The 24,151-nt window shown below is 43.5% G+C and overlaps 1 protein-coding gene across 3 annotated transcripts in view; it reads right to left on the bottom strand.

Annotated features, from left to right (window-relative positions):
- The window catches only part of LOC126210223 (arylalkylamine N-acetyltransferase 1-like), a 269,395-nt gene that overhangs the window by 90,126 nt on the left and 155,118 nt on the right, over positions 1-24,151 (bottom strand). The gene's annotated exons all lie outside the window — the stretch shown is intronic.

Genomic DNA, 24,151 nt, shown 5'->3' with positions numbered 1-24,151 from the left:
TCCCTTGTAAGTTGCGGAATGACTTCGGTGCTAGAAATCAGAGAAAAACCGACGATAAAATGTAGAGGCGTTCGAACAAGATGTTGTTGTTGTTTTGGTTTTCAGTCCTGAGACTGGTTTGATGCAGCTCTCCATGCTACTCTATCCTGTGCAAGCTTCTTCATCTCCCAGTACCTACTGCAGCCTACATCCTTGTGAATCTGCTTAGTGAATTCATCTCTTGGTCTCCCTCTACGATTTTTACCCTCCACGCTGCCCTCCAATACTAAATTGGTGATCCCTCGATGTCTCAGAACATGTCATACCAACCGATCCCTTCTTCTAGTCAAGTTGTGCCACAAACTCCTCTTCTCCCCAATTCTATTCAATACCTCCTCATTAGTTATGTGATCAACCCATCTAATCTTCAGCATTCTTCTGTAGCACCACACTTTGAAAGCATCTATTCTCTTCTTGTCTAAGCTATTTATCGTCCACGTTTCAAAATGTGTGTGAAATCTTTTGGGACTTAACTGCTAAGGTCATCAGTCCCTAAGCTTACACACTACTTAACCTAAATTATCCTAAGGACAAACACACACAACCATGCCCGGGGGAGGACTCGAACCTCCGCCCCCAGCCGCACAGTCCATGACTGCAGCGCCTTAGAGTCCACGTTTCACTTTCATACATACTCGAACAAGATAGTAGATGAAATAATATAACATATTCTGCTCACGTATTTGTAGTAAATCTATGTTTTACGCAAGTAAAAATTATGTCGTGTAATATTTTGAAGGCTTCTGAAAAACTGATATTTAATTGCGGATATGTAATTAAGAGACTCGAGAATTAACAACTTCGGTTCGAAGGACAAGTTAGGAGTTATCTCCGTAATTGACATCTAAGAAGTAACATCATTATCTTACAAGGATACGGTAGAACCGCTATCATGTGTAGTGCAGTGTTGCCAACCATTACGCATTACGGTCTTGAACGATCTCGTTCTGTTCTTGTATAAGGGGCTGATGATCAGGGAATTAGCCTGCGAATGCGGGCTGCCTATATCTCCGACATAGATCTCTTGTAGAATTTTAGAACATATTTTTTGCTCGTGTATCATGTCATTTCTGGAATCACAGAATCTACTCTGTAGGAATCAACATGGATTCCGGAAACAGCGATCATGTGAGACCCAACTCACTTTATTTGTTCATGAGACGCAGAAAAAATTAGATACAGGCTCCCAGGTAGATGCCATTTTCCTTGACTTCCGGAAGGCGTTCGATACAGTTCCGCACTGTCGCCTGATGAACAAAGTCAGAGCCTACGGAATATCAGACCTGCTGTGTGGCTGGATTGAAGAGTTTTTAGCAAACAGAACACAGCATATAGTTCTCAATGGAGAGACGTCTACAGACGTTCAAGTAACCTCTGGCGTGCCACAGGGGAGTGTTATGGGACCATTGCTTTTCACAATATATATAAATGACCTAGTAGATAGTGTCTAAAGTTCCATGCGGCTTTTCGCGGATGATGCTGTAGTATACAGAGAAGATGCAGTGTTAGCAAATTGCAGCGAAATGCAGGAAGATCTGCAGCGGATAGGAACTTGGTGCAGGGAGTGGCAACTGACCCCTAACATAGACAAATGTAATGTATTGCGAATACATAGAAAGAAGGATCCTTTATTGTATGATTATATGATAGCGGAACAAACACTGGTAGCAGTTACTTCTGTAAAATATCTGGGAGTATGCGTGCGGAACGATTTGATGTGGAATGATCATATAAAATTAATTGTTGGTAAGGCGGGTGCCAGGTTGAGATTCATTGGGAGAGTCCTTAAAAGATGTAGTCCATCAACAAAGGAGGTGTCTTACAGAACACTCGTTCGACCTATACTTGAGTATTGCTCATCAGTGTGGGATCCGTACCAGATCTGGTTGACAGAGGAGATAGAGAAGATCCGAAGAAGAGCGGCGCGTTTCGTCACAGCGTTGTTTGGTAAGCGTGATAGCGTTACGGAGATGTTTAGCAAACTCAAGTGGCAGACTCTGCAAGAGAGGCGCTCTGCATCGCGGTGTAGCTTGCTATCCAGGTTTCGAGAGGGTGCGTTTCTGGATGAGGTATCGAATATATTGCTTCTCCCTATTTATACCTCCCGAGGAGATCACGAATATAAAATCAGAGAGATTCGAGCGCGCACGGAGGCTTTCCGGCAGTCGTTCTTCCTGCGCACCATACGCGACTGGAACAGGAAAGGCAGGTAATGGCAGTGACACGTAAAGCGCCCTCCGCCACACACCGTTGGGTGGCTTGCGGAGTATAAATGTAGATGTATTCCACCTCAGCTACACTATGTCAGCGATTGCTGCGCAAACAAGTTCTCCACGTACGCGTACACCACCATTACTCTACCATGCAAACATAGGGGTTACACTCGTCTGGTGTGAGACGTTCCCTGGGGTGTCCACCGGGAGCCGAACCGCACAATAACCCTGGGTTCGTTCTGGGGCGGCGGAGGGGTGAAGTGGACTGCGGTGGTCGTCGTGGGGTTGTGGACCACTGCGGCTGCGGTGGGGACGGAGCCTCTCCGTCGTTTCTAGGCCCCCGGTTAACATACAACATTAGATATTTACTCCTGATGTTCAGTTAGTCTGAGTATAGTTGTAGGCATGTTTGGGGATTGTAATGTCCTTTCATTATTTTTTATAATATGTTAAAAATACTTATACTCCTTGCGATTTAAAACTTTTCACAATAAAACAGGTACAAAACATTTTATGAACTGTGCTATATTTTGAAGATTTTCTTTTGGTACGACACGCATAATATACGTAGTACTGTACATATTTATTATAAAATAAGGTTAGGTGACGAATAAAAGCAAAATGAATACGACAAAGTTAAAAACTATAGGTTAACAGCAAAACGACAATATGTTTGTGTGTTTCCAACGCATAGAAGAGATTATTCATAGACGCTTTCTATAATCATAGGCGATACTTACAGAATCATAACCATTTCCTTCTGTGGTATCTATTGAAGACTTTCCTTCTTGGGTTACACTAGCGATACTGTATAATTGTGTTGTGCATTTTTCAGTCTTCCTCAACCACTTCTTTAACAACATTCTCTTCTTTCTACACTCTTTCTTCTCACACCCATGGTAAGTTCCGTCTGGGAATGGGATATATTGTCACAGACTCAAGATAAAATGTAGGCATGTTGTTCTGTATTTCCTGAAGATTTTCCCCCTTATCAGATTTTATTTCAAACTCATCTTGATGCAATGACTGTAGAAGAGAAAGTGATGGAGTACTAATATTGAGCCTTTTAAAATCCTCTTCTTTCAACTCAAGATCACGGTTTAGTGAATACTTGAACTGCACTATTAAAGGGTTTTCTTTGCTGATTCACATACACCTGATATTCTTCCATTTTGTTTTGTTTCCTTCTATGTCCGTAGCAACATTTCCTTTGCTATGGCTTCCATTGCTTCAACTGAAAGAAAGTTTTCCGTTTCCACTTCCACTATAGAAAGCTTTCTCCTGAACTCCTTCGCTGCTCACATCCTGTCTTACGGAACAAGTACATATTTGAAGCGTGTCTTTTGCCTTTTCAGACAGACCTAAATCTTTATCAATTTCCTTATACCGTATATATGGCCAGCGTCAAGGACCTTGTGATCTATTGTGTCAGAATGCTGATTTTGCCTCTCGATATACATGCAGCATTTCAAAACTGACCCGTTTAAACATGCATTAAGTGTTATTATAATTACTCTTAAAAGCATTCACATTAGCCTATTGCTGTACTTTAAAAAGATGCGCGCTAGAAACTTCATTATACAGAGTGATTCAAAAAGAATACCACAACTTTAAAAATGTGTATTTAATGAAAGAAACATAATATAACCTTCTGTTATACATCATTACAAAGAGTATGTAAAAAGGTTCTTTTTCACTCAAAACAAGTCCAGACACTCGAGCAATATCAACCCGATACTCCAACTCGTTCCACACTCTCTGTAGCATATTAGGCGTAACAGTTTGGATAGCTGCTGTTATTTCTCGTTTCAAATAATCAATGGTGGCTGGGAGAGGTGGCCGAAACACCATATCCTTAACATACCCCCATAAGAAAAAATCGCAGGGGGTAAGATCAGGGCTTCTTGGAGGCCAGTGATGAAGTGCTCTGTCACGGGCTGCCTGGCGGCCGATCCATCGCCTCGGGTAGTTGACGTTCAGGTAGTTATGGACAGATAAGTGCCAATGTGGTGGCGCTCCATCCTGCTGAAATATGAATTGTTGTGCTTCTTGTTCGAGCTGAGGGAACAGCCAATTCTCTAACATCTCCAGATACTGTAGTCCAGTTACAGTAGCACCTTCTAAGAAAAAGGGACCAACAACTTTATTGGCTGAAATGGCAAGCGAACAAATGTACAACTAAATGAAACTTTATAGCTCCCTTAATTCGCCGACAGATAGTGCTTACCTCTGCCTTTTGTCGTTGCAGAGTTTTAAATTCCTAAAGTTGTGGTATTCTTTTTGAATCACCCTGTAGATAACAGCAATTGTCCTTCTGTCCGCAATTTTACCTGTACTAGTTGTATTCTAAATGCAGTGCAGACATTGACTTGGAGCTTAAATTTCATCATCACAGAGTGCATCTATAAGGAGGCAATCGAGTGTACTTCTTTTGCTCAGAACAGATCCACACTTTTGCTTACAAAATGTGTATTTAGATTTTCGTCAGTTGTACCAGTCGTACTCTCAGCCCCTCAAACATTAAATGATATGCATTCATTTTTATTTAAATATAGGTCGATCTAGTGATTAATGTATAAAATAAACTAAAATTTTATAGTTTTTTGCTACATCTGGAATCTATGAAACAATTTATATACCAGTGCACCTTGTTTACAATGAACAATCGTGAGTATGGTCTACGAACAATGGCATGAAATACGACGCCTCCTTGACGTAATGCGGGTGGAGTATGAACAAGGTGCGATCGCATTGCAGCCTCGCGATCGAAAATTTGAAACGGATTCAAATACAGCCGTGATTTAATACATGGCATGCGAGGATAGAGACAGTGTTAATTTACGTTTGACTGCGAAAGCCCAGAGTTCAGGGAAATTCGATAAGAGGTCGTCAACTTACAGGGTGTTTCAAAAATGACCGGTATATTTGAAACGGCAATAAAAACTAAACGAGCAGCGATAGAAATACACCGTTTGTTGCAATATGCTTGGAACAACAGTACATTTTCAGGAAGACAAACTTTCGAAATTACAGTAGTTACAATTTTCAACAACAGATGGCGCTGCAAGTGATGTGAAAGATATAGAAGACAACGCAGTCTGTGGGTGCGCCATTCTGTACGTCGTCTTTCTGCGGTATGCGTGTGCTGTTCACAACGTGCAAGTGTGCTGTAGACAACATGGTTTATTCCTTAGAACAGAGGATTTTTCTGGTGTTGGAATTCCACCGCCTAGAACACAGTGTTGTTGCAACAAGACGAAGTTTTCAACGGAGGTTTAATGTAACCAAAGACCGAAAAGCGATACAATAAAGGATCTGTTTGAAAAATTTCAACGGACTGGGAACGTGACGGATGAACGTGCTGGAAAGGTAGGGCGACCGCGTACGGCAACCACAGAGGGCAACGCGCAGCTAGTGCAGCAGGTGATCCAACAGCGGCCTCGGGTTTCCGTTCGCCGTGTTGCAGCTGCGGTCCAAATGACGCCAACGTCCACGTATCGTCTCATGCGCCAGAGTTTACACCTCTATCCATACAAAATTCAAACGCGGCAACCCCTCAGCGCCGCTACCATTGCTGCACGAGAGACATTCGCTAACGATATAGTGCACAGGATTGATGACGGCGATATGCATGTGGGCAGCATTTGGTTTACTGACGAAGCTTATTTTTACCTGGACGGCTTCGTCAATAAACAGAAAAGCGCATATGGGGAACCGAAAAGCCCCATGTTGCAGTCCCATCGTCCCTGCATCCTCAAAAAGTACTGGTCTGGGCCGCCATTTCTTCCAAAGGAATCATTGGCCCATTTTTCAGATCCGAAACGATTACTGCATCACGCTATCTGGACATTCTTCGTGAATTTGTGGCGGTACAAACTGCCTTAGACGACACTGCGAACACCTCGTGGTTTATGCAAGATGGTGCCCGGCCACATCGCACGGCCGACGTCTTTAATTTACTGAATGAATATTTCGATGATCGTGTGATTGCTTTGGGCTATCCGAAACATACAGGAGGCGGCGTGGATTGGCCTCCCTATTCGCCAGACATGAACCCCTGTGACTTCTTTCTGTGGGAACACTTGAAAGACCAGGTGTACCGCCAGAATCCAGAAACAATTGAACAACTGAAGCAGTACATCTCATCTGCATGTGAAGCCATTCCGCCAGACACGTTGTCAAAGGTTTCGGGTAATTTCATTCAGAGACTACGCCATATTATTGCTACGCATGGTGGATATGTGGCAAATATCGTCCTATAGAGTTTCCCAGACCGCAGCGCCATCTGTTGTTGAAAATTGTAACTACTGTAATTTCGAAAGTTTGTCTGCCTGAAAATGTACTGTTGTCCCAAGCATATTGCAACAAACGGTGTATTTCTATCGCTGCTCGTTTAGTTTTTATTGCCGTTTCAAATATACCGGTCATTTTTGAAACACCCTGTACTTTAACACTTTTTTTCACCTAGCAGCGATGGACGGGCACACAACGTCACAGGTATAACTGTTACAAATTATCGCGATTTCAGCCGGGACGGAATAACAGGAAAGGGAAAAAAACGATAGAAATGCCGAAAGTACTCTACGATACACTCCGTCAAGTGGTATGGCAACACTAATTTCCATATGTGAGAGAAGGTACAGCAATGTCGCAACCAGTGTTTACTGCAGCAAATCTAAACGTTGGTCACCGAGTGACCGACTTCAGTCCTAGAGGTAATACAAGAACCAATTAAAACATAATCGAACGCATGTTAACACCAAAGTGCAATTGCATAAATTTACACAACTGTACTTTGGTTGGTTAGTGTTAACATGTACGTGATTGTATTTTAATTGGTTCCCCTATTACCTATAGCATCGAAGATGGATACTCAGTATGGATTTATACAATTGCACTTTGGTATTAACATGCATGCGATTTATATTTTAATTGGTTCCCGTGTTACCTCCAGCATCCACGACGGTCACTGTAAATTTATAGAATTGTAGTTTGGTGTTAACATATGTATGATCGTACTTTAATTGGTTCCTGTGTTACCTCTAGCATCGACGATGGCCACCCAATACAATTTATACAATTGTACTTTGGTGTTAACATGTATATGATGGTATTTTAATTGGTTCCTGTATTACCTGTAGCCCTGAAGATGGTTACTCGGTGACCAAAATTCAGATCTGTTACACTAAACACAAACTGCGACTGATTGCTGTACCGTTTTTCATTAATCGAAATAAGTATGGTCGCTGAGTTCTACTGGATTCGAGAAGGAGTCAAATTTCAAAAACAAATTTCGATTTTCGAGGCAGGAAAAGTTTTCGAGACATTAAAGAAACTCATTTCACTTGCAAATACCACGTATTACATGGTAGAAAGACCTTCCGATCTACTTCAACTTTGTATTGCATTAAATATGTAGAACTCGTAATATTTACGAAGACTATACAAAACAATGGCTGTCTCTAGTATGGGTCAGTCGTATACTTCTAAAATCGGTCATTAGATTGAAACACGAACTAAGAAATTTCAAGATCCCTTATCATTTAGTTACAATATAGCAGGTCAGCAACTGCAAGCAGTTAATTCCATCAATTATCTGGGAGTACGCATTAGGAGTGGTTTAAAATGGAATGATCATATACAGTTGATCGTCGGTAAAGCAGATGCCAGACTGAGATTCATTGGAAGAATCCTAAGGAAATGCAATCCAAAAACAAAGGAAGTATGTTACAGTACAATTGTTCGCCCACTGCTTGAATACTGCTCAGCAGTGTGGGATCCGTACCAGATAGGGTTGATAGAAGAGATAGAGAACATCCAACGGAGAGTAGCGCGCTTCGTTACAGGATCATTTAGTAATCGCGAAACCGTTACGGAGATGATAGATAAACTCCAGTGGAAGACTGCAGGAGAGACGCTCAGTAGCTCGGTACGGGCTTTTGTTGAAGTTTCGAGAACATACCTTCACCGAGGAGTCAAGCAGTATATTGCTCCCTCCTACGTATATTTCGCGAAGAGACCATGAGGATAAAATCAGAGAGATTAGAGCCCACACAGAAGCATACCGACAATCCTTTCCACGAACAATACGAGACCGGAATAGAAGGGAGAACCGATAGAGGTACCCAAGGTACCCTCCGCCACACACCGTCAGGTGGCTTGCGGAGTATGGATGTAGATGTAGATGTGCTCCTCGGTATATGGTTCTCCAGGTGCAAGACGCTTGCTTAGTTCTAGAGCAGCAAACAAAATAAAGGTGAGACCTGATATAAGAGGGGCAGATAACAAGAAAACTATGGCATCCTTAGGATAAGAGCGTAAGGACTAGAAGGAAGCGGTGATGAGGGAGAGCTGAAATACTAACAGGTCGATGAAACTCGGCCTAGGCGAGAAAAATGCATCGGCTTGTTGTTGTACGATACGACGCGAACGCAGGGTGACACTTCAGTGCACGTAAACACAAGTACGGAAAGTGGGTCAGATTTTATCTGCGGCTGATTACGTCCGCGCGTCGCAGAGGTCTATCGGTTAACCACACGCCCAGTGCGTGCATCGTGCGAACCGTGCATTAGCTAACAGCTGCCAGGATTGCATCAGGGTAATTGAGTTGTCCGTCACGTGGTTTGTTTATCAGCGTCATTGACCGGTAATGCATTTCGCTAGGAGGATCCGCGTTCTTGTTCGAGGGTCGCCAGGTGTTGGTATATGTGAGTGTCGACAGATCTGCACTCCATTAGGTGAAACACTTCGGTATTGCTGCAGGGCTGTAAATTTACCAGACAGCGAAATCGTTAGGGGAGGGTACTGACAAGGGAACCTCCCCATCGCACCCCCCTCAGATTTAGTTATAAATTGGCACAGTGGATAGGCCTTGAAAAACTGAACACAGATCAATCGAGAAAACAGGAAGAAGTTGTGTGGAACTATGAAAAAAATAAGTAAAATATAGAAACTGAGTAGTCCATGCGCAAGATAGGCAACATCAAGGAGAGTGTGAACTCAGGAGCGCCATGGTCCCGTGGTTAGGGTGAGCAGCTGCGGAACGAGAGGTCCTTGGTTCATGTCTCCCCTCGAGTGAAAGGTTTAAGTTTTTATTTTCAGACATTTTGAAAACATTAAAAACATATATTTTGACGGAGCACAGGGAAAACTGTGCGACTGTGAAACTGTTGCATTCATTTGTTGCAGTTTATGTGACAAACTCTTATGTTTTCATCGATTTTTTGTGAGTGATTATCACATCCACAAGAAAACCTAAATCGGGCAAGGTAGAAGAATCTTCTTACCCATTCGCCAAGTGTACAAGTTAGGTGGGTCGACAACATATTCCTGTCATGTGACGCTTATGCCGTCACCAGTGTCGTATAGAATATATCAGACGTGTTTTCCTGTGGAGGAATCGGTTGACCTATGACCTTGCGATTAAATGTTTTCGGTTGCTATTGGAGAGGCACGTCCTTTCGTCTACTAATCTCACGGTTTTGCGGTGCAGTCGCGAAACACAGACACTAAACTTATTACAGTGAACAGAGACGTCAATGAACGAACGGACAGATCATAACTTTGCGAAAATAAAGGAAGTAAACTTTTCACTCGAGGGAAGACTTGAATTAAGGACCTTCCGCTTCCGCTGCTGCTCACGCTAACCACGGGACCACGGCACTACTAAGCTCTCACTATCCTTGATGTTGCCTATCTTGCACATGGGCTACTCAGTTTGTATATTTTGCTTATTTTTTCCATAGTTCCACACAACTTCTTCCTGTTTTCTCGATTGATCTGTGTTCAGTTTTTCAAGGCCTATCCACTGTTCCAACTTATAACTAAAACTGAGGGGGGGAGGGGGTAGGGTGCGATGGGGAGGTTCCCTTGTGAGTAATACGGATGGGACGCAAATACAGAGGGTACTCATAAAGTCACTCGGTCCAATCACATAATGTCACTACCTCCTATACTCGACGACAACGTGCAGTAACCACTCATAGACGGCCGGTGGCAGTAATAGCAGTGGAGGGTATACAGGGTGAAGCGAAATTCGCGCTCTCGGGCTTCGCAGCGCGACTCCTCACATACCAGCGATAAAAAAAAAGTCTCTCAAAAAATTTCGCCTGGCGAGTATATCCGGCAGAAAAAGGACGTTAAAGAGTGGCAATGTGGCAACATTGTGACAACACGTATGTTAACAACCTCTGTCAATTACAATTGTGCTGCACAGTTGACGCAGTGGGTAGAGATTTGGGTTAGCATGCAGGAGGCGAGGGTTCCGTCCTGGGCTAGGGTGCTTTATTATTTCCTAATTTCATTCTGACATTTCATACTGTAATGTACACCGTTTCTTATGTCACATGTACCCTGAATTTACAACATTTTGTTACGCTGAACACAACAAATACGTGGTTAGACAAACAAGAAACAGACAGTTGAAACAATTAATGGGACAATGGTGATAACACCTTCAAATAGTAACCGAGTTTGTACACTATTCGCAAAGCACGTTACTGGTCCTACTGGTAATGTAAGGTCCTAACGAAATGTAATGCATGTGAACGAGGCAAGAATAATAGTTGGTACTACTCTATGTGATCATTAAAGGAGGGTACAAAGAAAACAGGTTTCGCTTCTAGTAGAGGAAGTAGAAAGGGCATCTTTGAAAGCTGAGCAATGTCCGATTTCTAAGATTGCCGTATGTAAGTGCAATTGTTTTCCAGAGGACCCGCTTCAATCGCTGTTGACAATTAACATATCAGATACCGTACCACTTGGACTACATTTACCAAATTAAAACTTGTTCTTGAACCCAGGATCGAACCCTCGACCTCTTACACACTAACCAAAAACGCAATCCACTGCACCAACTCTACAGCAGGACACAACCTCTTGACAGAGGTACTTACTATACATATGGTTACAGTAGTGTAAGACTGCCAGTCTCTGACGTCCTTTATCTGCCGGATGTACTCGCCGTACGAAGTCTTGTGGCAGATATATTTTTATCGATGGCATGTGAGAAGCCGCGCTGCGTAGCTCGAGTGCGGGAATTTCGCTTCACCCTGTATCTATATACAGGGTGGTCCATTGATAGTGACCGGGCCAAATATCTCACGAAATAAGCGTCAAACGAAAAAACTACAAAGAACGAAACTTGCCTAGCTTGAAGGGGGAAACCACATGGCGCTATGGTTGGCCCGCTAGATGGCGCTGCCATAGGTCAAACGGATATCAACTGCGTTTTTTTAAAAATAGTAACCCCCTTTTTTTACATATTCATGTAGTACGTAAAGAAATATGAATGTTTTAATTGGACCACTTTTTTCGCTTTGTGATAGATGGCCCTATAATAGTCACAAACATATGGCTCACAATTTTACACGAACAGTTGGTAACAGGTAGGTTTTTTATAAATCAAAATACACAATCTAGGCACGTTTGAACATTTTATTTCGGTTGTTCCAATGTGATACATCTACCTTTGTCAACTTATCATTTCTGAGAACGCATGCTGTTACAGCGTGATTACCTGTAAATACCACATTAATGCAATAAATGCTCAAAATGATATCCGTCAACCTCAATGAATTTGGCAATACGTGTAACGACATTCTTCTCACCAGCTAATAGTTCGCCTTCCGTAACTTTCGCACATGCATTGACAATGCGCTGACGCATGTTGTCAGGCGTTGTCGGTGGATGACGATAGCAAATATCCTTCAGCTTCGACGACCAATCCACCGGTCATGAAATATGCTATTCAATACTGCTTCAACCGCACTCTAGCTTTCTGCCGCACATCCATCATGTTGGAAGTACATCGCCATTCCGTCATGCCGTGAAACATCTTGTAGTAGCATCGGTAGAACATTACGTAGGAAATCAGCATACATTGCACCATTTAGACAGCCATCGATAAAATGGAGGCCAACTATTCTTCCTCCCGCACATTAACCCGCCAAGGTCGTTGATGTTCCACTTGTCGCAGCCATCGTGGATTTTCCGTTGCCCAATAGTGTATATTATGTCGGTTTACGTTACCGTTGTTGGTGAATGACGCTTCGTCGATAAATAGAACGCCTGCAAAGTATCTGTCATCGTCCCGTAATTTCTCTTGTGCCCAGTGGCAGAACTGTACACGACGTTCAAAGTCGTCGCCATGCTATTCTTGATGCATAGAAATATGGGACGGGTGCAATAGATTGATGTAGCATTCTCAACACCGACGTTTTTGAGATTCTAGACTCTCGCGCAATTTGTCTGCTACTGATGTGCGGATTAGCCGCAACAGCAGCTAAAACACCTACTTGGGCATCATCATTTGTTGCAGGTCGTGGTTGACGTTTCACATGTGGCTGAACACTTCCTGTTTCCTTAAATAACGTAACTGTCCGACGAACGGTCCGGACACTTGGATGATACCGTCCAGGATACCGAGCAGCATATATAGCACACGCCCGTTGGGCAGTTTGATCACAACAGTCATACATCAACACGATATCGACCTTTCCCGCAATTGGTAAACGGTCCATTTTAACACTATTAATGTGTCACGAAGCACATAGCGTCCGCAATGGCGAAATGTTACGTGACACCACGTACTTACACGTTTGTGACTATTACAGCGAAATCTATTATGAAACGTCCCCTTAGAAAAATTAATGAATCACTGTGCTGAGTAAACCTCTTACATTAGTTATTTTCAAACAGCTGAGAAAAACTGAACTTACTCAGACATTCACTAAAGTGACACACAATATTTTTAGCGCAACGCAATCTGACTTTCAATAATCCCTACAAAAGAATGGCCCTGACTAACATTAACCTATACCTTTCACGAATCACTTACCTCACAAAAATCTTCGTTACTCGAACTACTGCAATACAGCGAGCGCCACTACTGCCAGCTAAAAAAAGATTCTAACTACTGAAGGCACTAACTACTGATAGGCATAGTTAGCAAATGAAAGATTTTGATAGAGAACAAACAATGTATTTACCTCAATAGTGTTCAAAAGTCATAATATATATAGCAGTTCATGACATCTAGTCTTACAAATTTAATGTCTCTGATGGACACACGTCCAGATCATACGCTCTCAAAACTCCACCATCTCTCTCGCCACATCCACCACTGCTGGCGGCTCACCTCAAACTGCGCAACGCTATGCGCTGTTAACAGCCAACTGCCCAACACTACAATAGCATACACTCCAACAATGCAAACCAACCACAGCCTTCACCCAGCACAGTCAGTGATTTTCATATAGAGCGCTACGTGGCGTTACCAACATAAAAACCTGAACAGCCTTCTTACACTATTACAAAGCGAAAAAAGTGTTCCAACTAAAACATTCATATTTGTTTATGTACTACACGAATACGTAATAAAAATAGGGGTTTCTATTAAAAAAAACGCAGTTGATATCCGTTTGACCTATGGCAGCGCCATCTAGCAGGCCAACCATAGCGCCATCTGGTTTCGCCGTTCAAGCTGGACGAGGTTCGTTCTTTGTAGTTTTTTCGTTTGACGCTTCTTTCGTGAGATATTTGGCCCGTTCACTATCAGTGGACCACTCTATATAGGAGACGTTGTCGTAATAGTGCATTCATTGTCGTAATCTGAGAATGGGGCGATTTATGTGACGTCGGCAAGGATGTGATCATTGGCTCTCCGGCCAAGGGTGGAGGCACTTCAGAAACTGCTAAGTTTGTAAAATGTTCGCGTATCGTCGTGGTTAAAGTACACCGTACTTGGCAAAATGGTGCTACCTAATAAAAGACTCCTTCACAGCTGTGGTGTCCACGTGCCATAGGTGGCAGCGGTGAAAGACGGCTGTGGAGATGTGTGCGGGCGGATGGAGGTGCAACTGTAGAGAAACTGACCGCCAAGATGAACCAAGGGGCTAACAACAGTGTCTCCATAGCGACCGTTCAGCGAACTTTGCTGCGTATGAACCACCATAGGATGTGCGAGGTTCTTGCACCCATGCCGTCTGGTATTCGCCAGTGACGGAGGCTGGAATTTGCACGCCAGTGGGAGACTGGACGACCATTGAGTGCCGACAGGTGACCTTTCCAGATGCTTACGTGTATGGAATGAAACGTCCGAAAGTAATCACCCTGCAACAATCGTCGGATGGGTCCAGGTCAGAGAAGGCAGTGTTGTACACTGGAGAATGTTTTCGTTCCCGGGTTCGATTCCCGGCGGGGTCAGGGATTTTCTCTGCCTCGTGATGACTGGGTGTTGTGTGCTGTCCTTAGGTTAGTTAGGTTTAAGTAGTTCTAAGTTCTAGGGGACTTATGACCGTAGATGTTAAGTCCCATAGTGCTCAGAGCCATTTGAACCATTTTGAACCAATGTTTTCGTGGCATTCCCTGGGTGTCTCGAAGACACAGTGGATCAACTCAAGTATCCGTCTATCCTTAGGGACCATCTCCATCCCTAAGTGCGGTATATTCCCTGACACGACGACATCTACCTGTAGAACAATGCGACGTGTCACACAGCTCGCTGTGTACGTGCATGGTTGGAAGCGCACGAGATTGAGGGACGTGCAGCACCTGCAATTCACATACGGGCGCCACCGCTGGATTGGGCTGTCGTGTCGCTCGGTCTGCGGCCGCTGCTGACAATTTGCATAAACACCCGCGTCAGCAGTGTAGAGTGGGCGGCGGCGATCGGATCGATGGCTGTCAGCGGGTGCTCTCGGGAGCGCTGACTCGGGAACTCCGTCAGCAAGATGGTGCGGTCCGTCGCAGAGGACACCTGACGCTCGCCCTCCACTCTGCCACGGCGAGATATGAGGTGGGAAGAGGCTTAAGCCGTCGGCACACGGACCGTGCATCCGAACGTTGAGCGTTGAGCGTGCCGAGTTTCTGACGTCATAGCGTGGAATAGCACGGTGAGGAGTCTTTCCGAACGTGCACAGCAATATCTGGCAAGTCAGATATGTTGAGCGTGAGTCTGAGCGTTGACCAATGAGATGGCACAACGCCACCTACGTCACACGCACGCCGTCTCCGTTCAGCACAGAGTTGTGAGGCGCCATATTGGCATTCATTTCAAGCCTCTATGTATATATGCTCAATAAAAGCATGCTCAGTATTGAGCAAGCAATAAAGGAAACAAAAGAAAAGTTCGGAGTAGGTGTTAAAATCCACGGAGAAGAAATAAAATCTTTGAGGTTCGTCGATGACATTCTAATTCTGTCAGAGACAGCAAAGGACGTGGAAGAGCAGTTGAACGGAATGGACAGTGTCTTGAAAGGAGGATATAAGATGAACATCAACAAAAGCAAAACGAGGATAATGGAATGTAGTCGTTTTAAGTCGGGTGATGCTGAGGGAATTAGATTAGGAAATGAGACACTTAAAGTAGTAAAAGAGTTTCGCTATTTGGGGAGCAAAATAACTGATGATGGTCGAAGTAGAGAGGATATAAAATGTAGACTGGCAATGGCAAGGAAAGCGTTTCTGAAGAAGAAAAATTTGTTAACGTCGAGTATAGATTTAAATGTCAGGAAGTCGTTTCTGAAAGTATTTGTATGGAGTGTAGCCATGTATGGAAGTGAAAGGTGGACGATAAATAGTTTGGACAAGAAGAGAATAGAAGCTTTCGAAATGTGGTGCTACAGAAGAATGCTGAAGATTAGATGGGTAGATCACATAACTAATGAGAAGGTATTGAATAGAATTTGGGAGAAGAGAAGTTTGTGGCACAACTTGACTAAAGGAAGGGATCGGATGGTAGGACATGTTCTGAGAGATCGAGGGATCACCAATTTAGTATTGGAGGGCAGCGTGGAGGGTAAAAATTGTAGAGGGAGACCAAGAGATGAATACACTAAGCAGATTCAGAAGGATGTAGGTTGCAGTATTACTGGGAGATGAAGAAGCTTGCACAGGATAGAGTAGCATGCAGAGCTGCAGCAAACCAGTCTCAGGACTGAAGACCACAACAACAAAAACAACATGTATATATACCGTTTCTTAGCGCCAGAAAAATGAGAGTCACAGGAAAACCCGTTGTTAACTGTGTGATTCGTTCCAATAAAATAATGAGAAACATCGTATTCGTGGCAAAAAATTATAGTAACTTGCGTATTGTGAGAGTAGGCTATTTGAAGGCAGCGACACACTGAAGATCCACACAAAACGCATTGTTCTTGGTACAATTTGTTATAATTAAATTTCAATTAGTAACATATGTACGACTAAGCTTTTCAGCAAGCTATAAGATAATATGAGTAGACATAAGCAATGCAATGTTGGTTTAGCGTAATGAGTGGCGTCAATGTTTTGTAGAAATGTTCGTCGAGGCGATGGTACGCGTCTTGACACTTCCAATTTTTTTTTCTTGTCATTTGCGTTTTTATTAGGTTCTGATACTTTATTATTAGTTTAATATAGGTATATACTATAATATTTGATGTTATGTAAATATGAGTTAACCTTTTTTGAGGGGTGACTTTGTTCGATTGGCTTAATCTACAGGACAGCTTGCGCTACTTGTATAAAGATATTTTGCTCCTTTTCCTTTTACGCTTCGTAGTTCACATGTTGCAAAGGTTCTGCTACTGCGTAGGAACTGAGCTTGGGGTTTTACTAAAATGTGGAAATGATGAAATAATGGTTATCTTAGGCGAAGAAGTATTCCAAATTTGTACCGCACTGTTTGTAATGGACATGGTACTTTCCTTTCCGTGGACGATTGCGGAAATGTACGTTTTAATAGAGCTAACGTGGGAATTTTACCCGCACCCATTGAGTAAACAGTGTGATTTACGAACTAGAAACATCCCTCAACTGCCGCTGGAGTGCGTTGCGATCGCGTATACCACGTTGGGACCACGTACCGTATGCACGAGTCGCATCGTTCCTGAGCATTCAGCAGCACGTTGAACTTGGCACGCTCAGCGTTAACGTTCGACAGCACGGTCCGTGTGCCGACGGCTTTAGACCGTCGACAGAAGCGACTAGCTAACTACCCTGGACGTGGCGCTGTACGACTTTAGTGAAATTACTCCCTGCTGTTTCACGTTGAGGAACCATTTAGTCAAGTTAAACACAGTATTCGTACTGTCATTTTTGGTAATGTGCCACATGGAGTGCAACCAATAAGATGAATACAGCCATGGATCAATGCAAGAGAACGTGCTACTGGGTATTAGAGGTATGGGTGTGTACAGCAGTCTGGACCATCACCTCTGAAGGTTTCGCTGTATGGTGGTAGAACATGCAATGTGTGGTTTTCATGAGCAATAAAAAGGGCGCAAATAATGTTTATGTTGAGCTTTATTCCAATTTTCTGTACAGGTTACGGGACTCTCGGAACCGAGGTGATACAAAATGTCTTTGATGTGTGTATATGTGACATGGGCGTATTCGGGTAATTCTGCAGGTACAAATGGTCCTTTTAAAGCCCTTGGATCAATTTCAAACAATCTTGGTACACATATTAGTGTCTGGAAAGAAAAACAGCGGTGGTGGTGGGGGGTTTGGGGGCGGGGAGAACCGGGGTGGGGTATGATAACTTGGTGAGAGAAAGGAGAGGGAATAGATGAACAGAGAGGGGGAAAGAGGAGGGGGACAGATATTTGGGGAGGAGAAAATGGATAGAGAGAGATGGAGATGGACAGAGAAAGAAATGAGAATGAGAAGTAGGTGATATAGGAGAGAGCAGGGAATGGGCTGAGAGAGGGGAAGGACGAGATGAGCAGCAAAATGAAAGAGGGGACGGAGAGAGAGAGAGAGGAGGGACAGAGGAGATGGACAGAAGGGGGGAGCAGAAGGACATGGAAAAAAATTATGGGGAGCAGGAGATAGGGGTTTGGAGGAGATTGACAAATGGTTCAAATGGCTCTGAGCACTATAAGACTTAACATCTGAGGTCATCAGTCCCCTACAACTTACTACTTTAAGTTAAAAACCCAAGGACATCACACACATCCATGCCTGAGGCAGGATTCGAACATGCGACCGTAGCGGTCGCGCGGTTCCAGACTGAAGCGCCTAGAACCGCTCGGCCACAGCGGCCTGCTGCAAACAATAAGAAGCAAGAACGCTCTCTACGTCAAAAGCCAGGCTTCCGAGACTCCATATTCTATTTGTCGTGCTCAATTGAAGCCCATCTTTTTTGGATTTTATGTTATAACTTACACCCTGTGAATCAAATGGCTCTGAGCACTATGCGACTTAACTTCTGAGGTCATCAGTCGCCTAGAACTTAGAACTAATGAAACCTAACTAACCTAAGGACATCACACACATCCATTCACGAGGCAGGATTCGAACCTGCGACCGTAGCGGTCGCCCGGTTCCAGACTGTAGCGCTAGAACCGCACGGCCACTCCGGCCGGCTCCCTGTGAATCTAATCTGTTTATAAGCATCAGCGCATTGAATCTCTCGAGAGCGCGTTGTTGTTGCTCCATTTTGTAATTTTTGTAATGACATGACAGGAAACATCATATTGGCGACTAAATAACTATCGTATTTACACCGAAGAGCCAAAGAAACTGGTATAGGCATGCGTATTCAGATACAGAGATATATAAACAAGCCGAATGCGGTGCTGCGGTCGGCAAGGCCTGTAAAAGTGTCTGGAGCAGTTGTTCGATCGGTTACTGCTGCTACAACGGCAGGTTATCAAGAGTTAAGTGACTTTGAACGTGGTGTTATACTCGGCGCACGAGCGATGGGACACAGCATCTCCGAGGTAGCGATGAAGTGGGGATTTTCCCGTACGACAATTTCACGAGTGTACCGTGAATATCAGGAATCTGGTAAAACATCAAACCTCCGACATCGCTGTGGCTAGAGAAGGATCCTGCAAGAACGGATCCAATCACGACTGAAGGGAATTGTTCAACGTGACGGAAATGCAACACTTCCGCAAATTGCTGCAGATTTCAATGCTAGGCCATCAACAAGTGTCGGTGTGCGAACCATTCAACGAAAAATCATCGATATGGGCTTTCGGAGCCCAAGGCCCACTCGTGTACCCTTGATGACTGCAGAACACAAAGCTTTACGTTTCGCCTGGGACCGTCACCACCGACATTGGACTGTTGGTGACTGGAAACAAATTGCTGAGTCGGACGAGTCTCGTTTCAAATTGTATCGAGCCCATGGACCTGTACCGGTATGGAGACAGCCTCAGGGATCCATGGGCCCTGCATGTCAGCAGGGGACTGTTCAGTCTGGTGGAGACTCTGTACTCGTGTGGCGCATGTGCAGTTGTAGTGATATGTGACCCCTGATATGTCTAGGTAAGACGTGAGAGGTGACACGCACATAAGCATCCTGCTTGATTACCTGCATCCATTCATGTCCATTGTGCATTCCGACGGACTCGGGCAATTCCGGCAAGACAATGCGACACTAAACACGTCCAGATTTGCTACAGAGTGGCTCCGTGAACACTCTTCTGAGTTTAAACACTTGCACTGGCCACCAAACTCTCCAGACATTATTGGGCATATCTGGGATGCCTTGCAACGTGCTGTTCAGAAGAGATCTCCACCCCCTCGTAATCTTACGGATTTATGGACAGCCCTGTAGAATTCATGGTGTCAATTCCCTCCAGCACTACTTCAGACATTAGTCGAGTCCATGTCATGTCGTGCTGCAGGATTTCTGCGTACTCGCGGGGGCCCTACACAATATTACGCAGGTGTACCAGTTTGTTTGGGTCTTCAGTGTGGTTGTTTTCGTGTTATAAATTCTTGTGTTATATAAGTACGATATTTTCAAGCCAGCGGCACATTGTACATTAATCAGAAAAGTGTCGTTCGCGATTGGACTTGTTATATCCTAAGTAAATGTCAGTGAACTTACAAGTGATTAAAACGTTCTGAAGACCGTGACATAAAATACATTACACACAGCATAACTTATGCGTAGCGTCGTTGGCAGGGGTGGCAAGTTACGAAACAGTGAGTGGCGAGTTCACGTCAGACTGTTTCAGATTTTTTTTTCCACCTTCGCATTTTCTAAAAGGTTGTGGATCTCCCTTATTAAATTGATAGAAATAATTTGTGTAATACTTTATGTTGTTTAAATGTAAGGGCGCAATCCGTCAGACTGAGTTTGTTCGATCTATGAACTTTTATAACCGGAAAAAAATAAAATTTACTCAATTTTGTCTTTATGAGAGTACTGAAGGGCGATTGTTAAAAAGCATTCAAAAACCAAGTTAGCTGTCATCTTCAGATGTTAAACATTTTTTGTAATAAAACATGTTCATTTTACGCTGACATCTTGTGTATGAGGTTCAGCGTAAAATGAACATGTTTTACCACAAAAAATGTTTAAGACCTGAAGATGACAGCTAAGTGTTGAAACTGTCTTGGATAAAAAAATGCTTTGTGCGATTTTGGCTTTTGAAGGGTTTTTCACGTAAAATTAAATTTTGAATATAACTTATTTATGCCAGGAGTTTCTGCGTTTGATTACGCCATCTTCAGCCCCCCTCCACGACCGACGTGTAGGAGGAATCTAACATTATGTGCAGTCGGAACAGTATCCGGCATAAAGTAACAGGTATCCACAGGCCTCAACAACGGAATCCCTTCGTTCATCAGCTGAAGACTCGAAGACTCCAACTTTTAAACTGATGAACCACGGGATCTCTAAGCATCTCTTATCGGTCCGTGCAAATAATTTTAACCGATAATTTTCAAATGAGACTAGTGACTACAAACTTTGTTCCCAGACTTTTAAGTGACGAACACAATATCGTCTTCATTCAGATACGGACTTCATGTACAAAACTGTAAGTCGAGATGAACCTTGAGTTTATGGATGCGACCCTGAGACGAAAATTCACAGTTCCCAACGGAAAACCCGTGAATCTCCTCGCCCTAGTTAGTGAAAATCGAATATCGAAGTCATGCTCATTGATTTTTATATCGATACTGAGGGCATAGTGCGATCAGAATCCGTACCAAGTGGAACAACTGTAAACACCGAACTTTACAAGGGCGTACGGCAAACCTTGCGAAACGATATACTAATAAAGACAGCAGAAAATTGGGCCAATGGCTTCCTTATTCATCACGACAACGCAGCGTGCCACATCTCGCTTTTGATTCGCGAGTTTTGGCCTGCAAAAATGTTCCCGTCTGTCGACATCCGTCTTAATCATCAGATTTAGCACCGTGTGTCACGTGGCTCTTCCCAAAAATTAAAACCGTACTTGAAGGAAAACGTTTTGGCACAGTTCCTGACTTTGAGAGAGCTACAACAGAGCTCGTGAACGGCCTTGCAAAAGAAGCCTTCGAGAAATGTTTCCAGTCATGGACTCACTGTTGGGTTAAGTGCATTGCTAGCCAAGGCCAGTATTTTGAAGAAGATTATATGAAATTTCTTGTAAGCTTATTACTTTGTTTTTAATAAAATTATTCACCGTACTTTTTGTTCCCACCTCGTGCTTCCAGATATTTTACGGCTGTTGCTGTTTCCAGTAATTTATCCCCAGTACTGTAATTTAACAGATTTCAGTTTTCCGCCTCTTTCTGCGCAGTACGTTACAGTTATTTACATTAAAGGTCTGCTGCCAATCCCTTTAGCAAATGTTCATCATGCACAGGTCTTTTTGCATCCCGAAACACTTTTTCGGCGTTGCAGCCTACTTATAAACAACATCATTATCCGCGAACAGACTTTTGGTGTTTCCAACGTTATCCGCCCGATAATTGAGCAGGAGCTGTCCCATAACACGTCCCTGAGGCATGACGGAGTTTGTTATACCCAGTCGCTCTTAGCGTGAGAGCAGTAAGTGTAACAGTCTGACTGCTGTGATTTAACCACGGGGACCTCCGCCAACCCTACCTCTAACTGTACAATAATCGTAAATCTTAATCATACGTCCCTTGACTGCCCACTGTATCACCAGATACTACGTACTGACTGCTGAAAGTCTTAAAATTGACTTACGCAATCTTTACATTGTTGTATATTGATTTTTATATACATTTAAATCGGAAAGCTTATATGAGTGTCTTAGCAATGGCTTTAGTGCTGCTTTATCGCTTTATTAATTGCCTACCAAGTATCTTGTAGTGTATTTGTGTGTGTACAAATGTGAGCTAGCTGAATGGATCATGCGTCCGTTGGTCAAATGAATAAATAGCAGAAATACAGAATATCTTATGATAACAGCTGTAAGTGAAAGTTAGACATAAAATATTTTTTGTGTCCATTGTGAAATTTTTACCTTAATTAATTGTTGGCTAGGTTTGGTAGGACCTTCAATAGCTGGTTAGATAGCTTGTGACTTTCACATAGCCGGTCGTGGTAGCCGAGCGGTTCTAGGCGCTTCAGTCCGGAACCACGCAGCTGCTACGGTCGCCGGTTCGAAACCTGCCGTGGGCATGGGTGTGTGTGATGTCCTTAGGTTTAAGTAGTTCTAAGTCTAGGGGACTGATGACCTCCGATGTTAAGTCCCATAGTGCCCAGAGCCATTTTTGAACTTTCACATAGGCCTCCTGTAATAGTGATTTTAGCTAATACGATCAGTTTCCCTGAGACGAAAGACGGTTTTAGAAAGCACGAATGGCAGCTAGCTACAAATGTAGAGTCTAGAACCGCGCGACCACTACGGTCCCAGGTTCGAATCCTACCTCGGGCATGGATGTGTGTGATGTCCTTAGGTTAGTTAGGTTTAAGTAGTTTCAAGTTCTAGGGGACTGATGACCTCAAAAGTTAAGTACCATAGTGCTCAGAGCCATTTGAACCATTTTTACAAATGTAGAATGCACATGAGTAAGGAAAACGAACGCTTAGGATACGAATATAGCATTATTAGAGTGCTACTTGATGCAGTCAGCCGGCCTCTATGGCCGAGCGGTTCTAGGCTCTCCAGTCCGGAACCGCGCTGCTGCTACGGTCGCAGGTTCGAATCCTGACTCGGGCTTGGATGTGTGTGATTTCCTTAGGTTAGTTAGGTTTAAGTAGTTCTAAGTTCTAGGGGACTGATGACCTCAGAAGTTAACTCCCATAGTGCTTTGAGCCATTTGAACCATTTTTTTGATACAGTCATATCTGTAGAATATCTGATCGTAACGCTGCAAAGCAATATGTAGTGGAACGAGCACGTAAGGACAATAGTAGGGATGAGAGTGGTCGAGTTCAGTTGAATGGGAGAATTTTTTGTAAAGCGTAGTTCATCAGTAAAGGAGACACTAGTGCGACCCATTCTTGAATACTGCTAGAGTGTTGGAATCCTCTTCAGGTTGGATTAAAGAAGGACATCTAAGTAATGCAGAGTGGGGCTGCTAGATTTGTTACCGATAGTCTCGGTCAACACGCAAGTATTACCGAGATGATCGGGGATTCAACTGGGGATCCCTGGAGGAAGATGACGTTCTGTTCGTTAAATACCTGCAGTGTTGAGGAAGTTTAGAGATCCGGCAACTGCAGCCGACTGCAGAACGATTCTGCTGCCACCAACGTACATTTCGCGTACAGATCTCGAAGACAAGATAAGAAATATTACTATTCGTACGGAGGCACATAGATAGTCATTTTTCCGTCCATCTGCAAGTGGGAAAGCAAAGCCAATTAGTAGTAGTATGAGGCACATACCCTATTGCACCACACGATGTATTCCGGAGTATATACTTAGTTATAGATGCCGATGTAATCGTAAAATGTCTTTTATTTGTGGGGAAATTATAGTACGAATAGCTAAGTTATTCAAAATTCCCGACGCCTGTGTAGCTCTTTCACCGCATAATAAACTTCAGAACTGTTACGTACATAATGAGCGGCCTGCGACTGCTCCGGTCGCAGGTTCAAATCCTGCCTCGGGCATGGATGTGTGTGATGTCCTTAGGTTAGTTAGGTTTAAGTAGTTCTAAGGGACTGATGCCCTCAAATGTTAAGTCCGACGGAGCTTAGAGCCATT

Source organism: Schistocerca nitens, chromosome 10 (genome assembly GCF_023898315.1).
Source record: "Schistocerca nitens isolate TAMUIC-IGC-003100 chromosome 10, iqSchNite1.1, whole genome shotgun sequence".
In the NCBI taxonomy this organism is placed as follows: domain Eukaryota; kingdom Metazoa; phylum Arthropoda; class Insecta; order Orthoptera; family Acrididae; genus Schistocerca; species Schistocerca nitens.
This window is presented reverse-complemented; position numbering and strand designations above follow the sequence as displayed.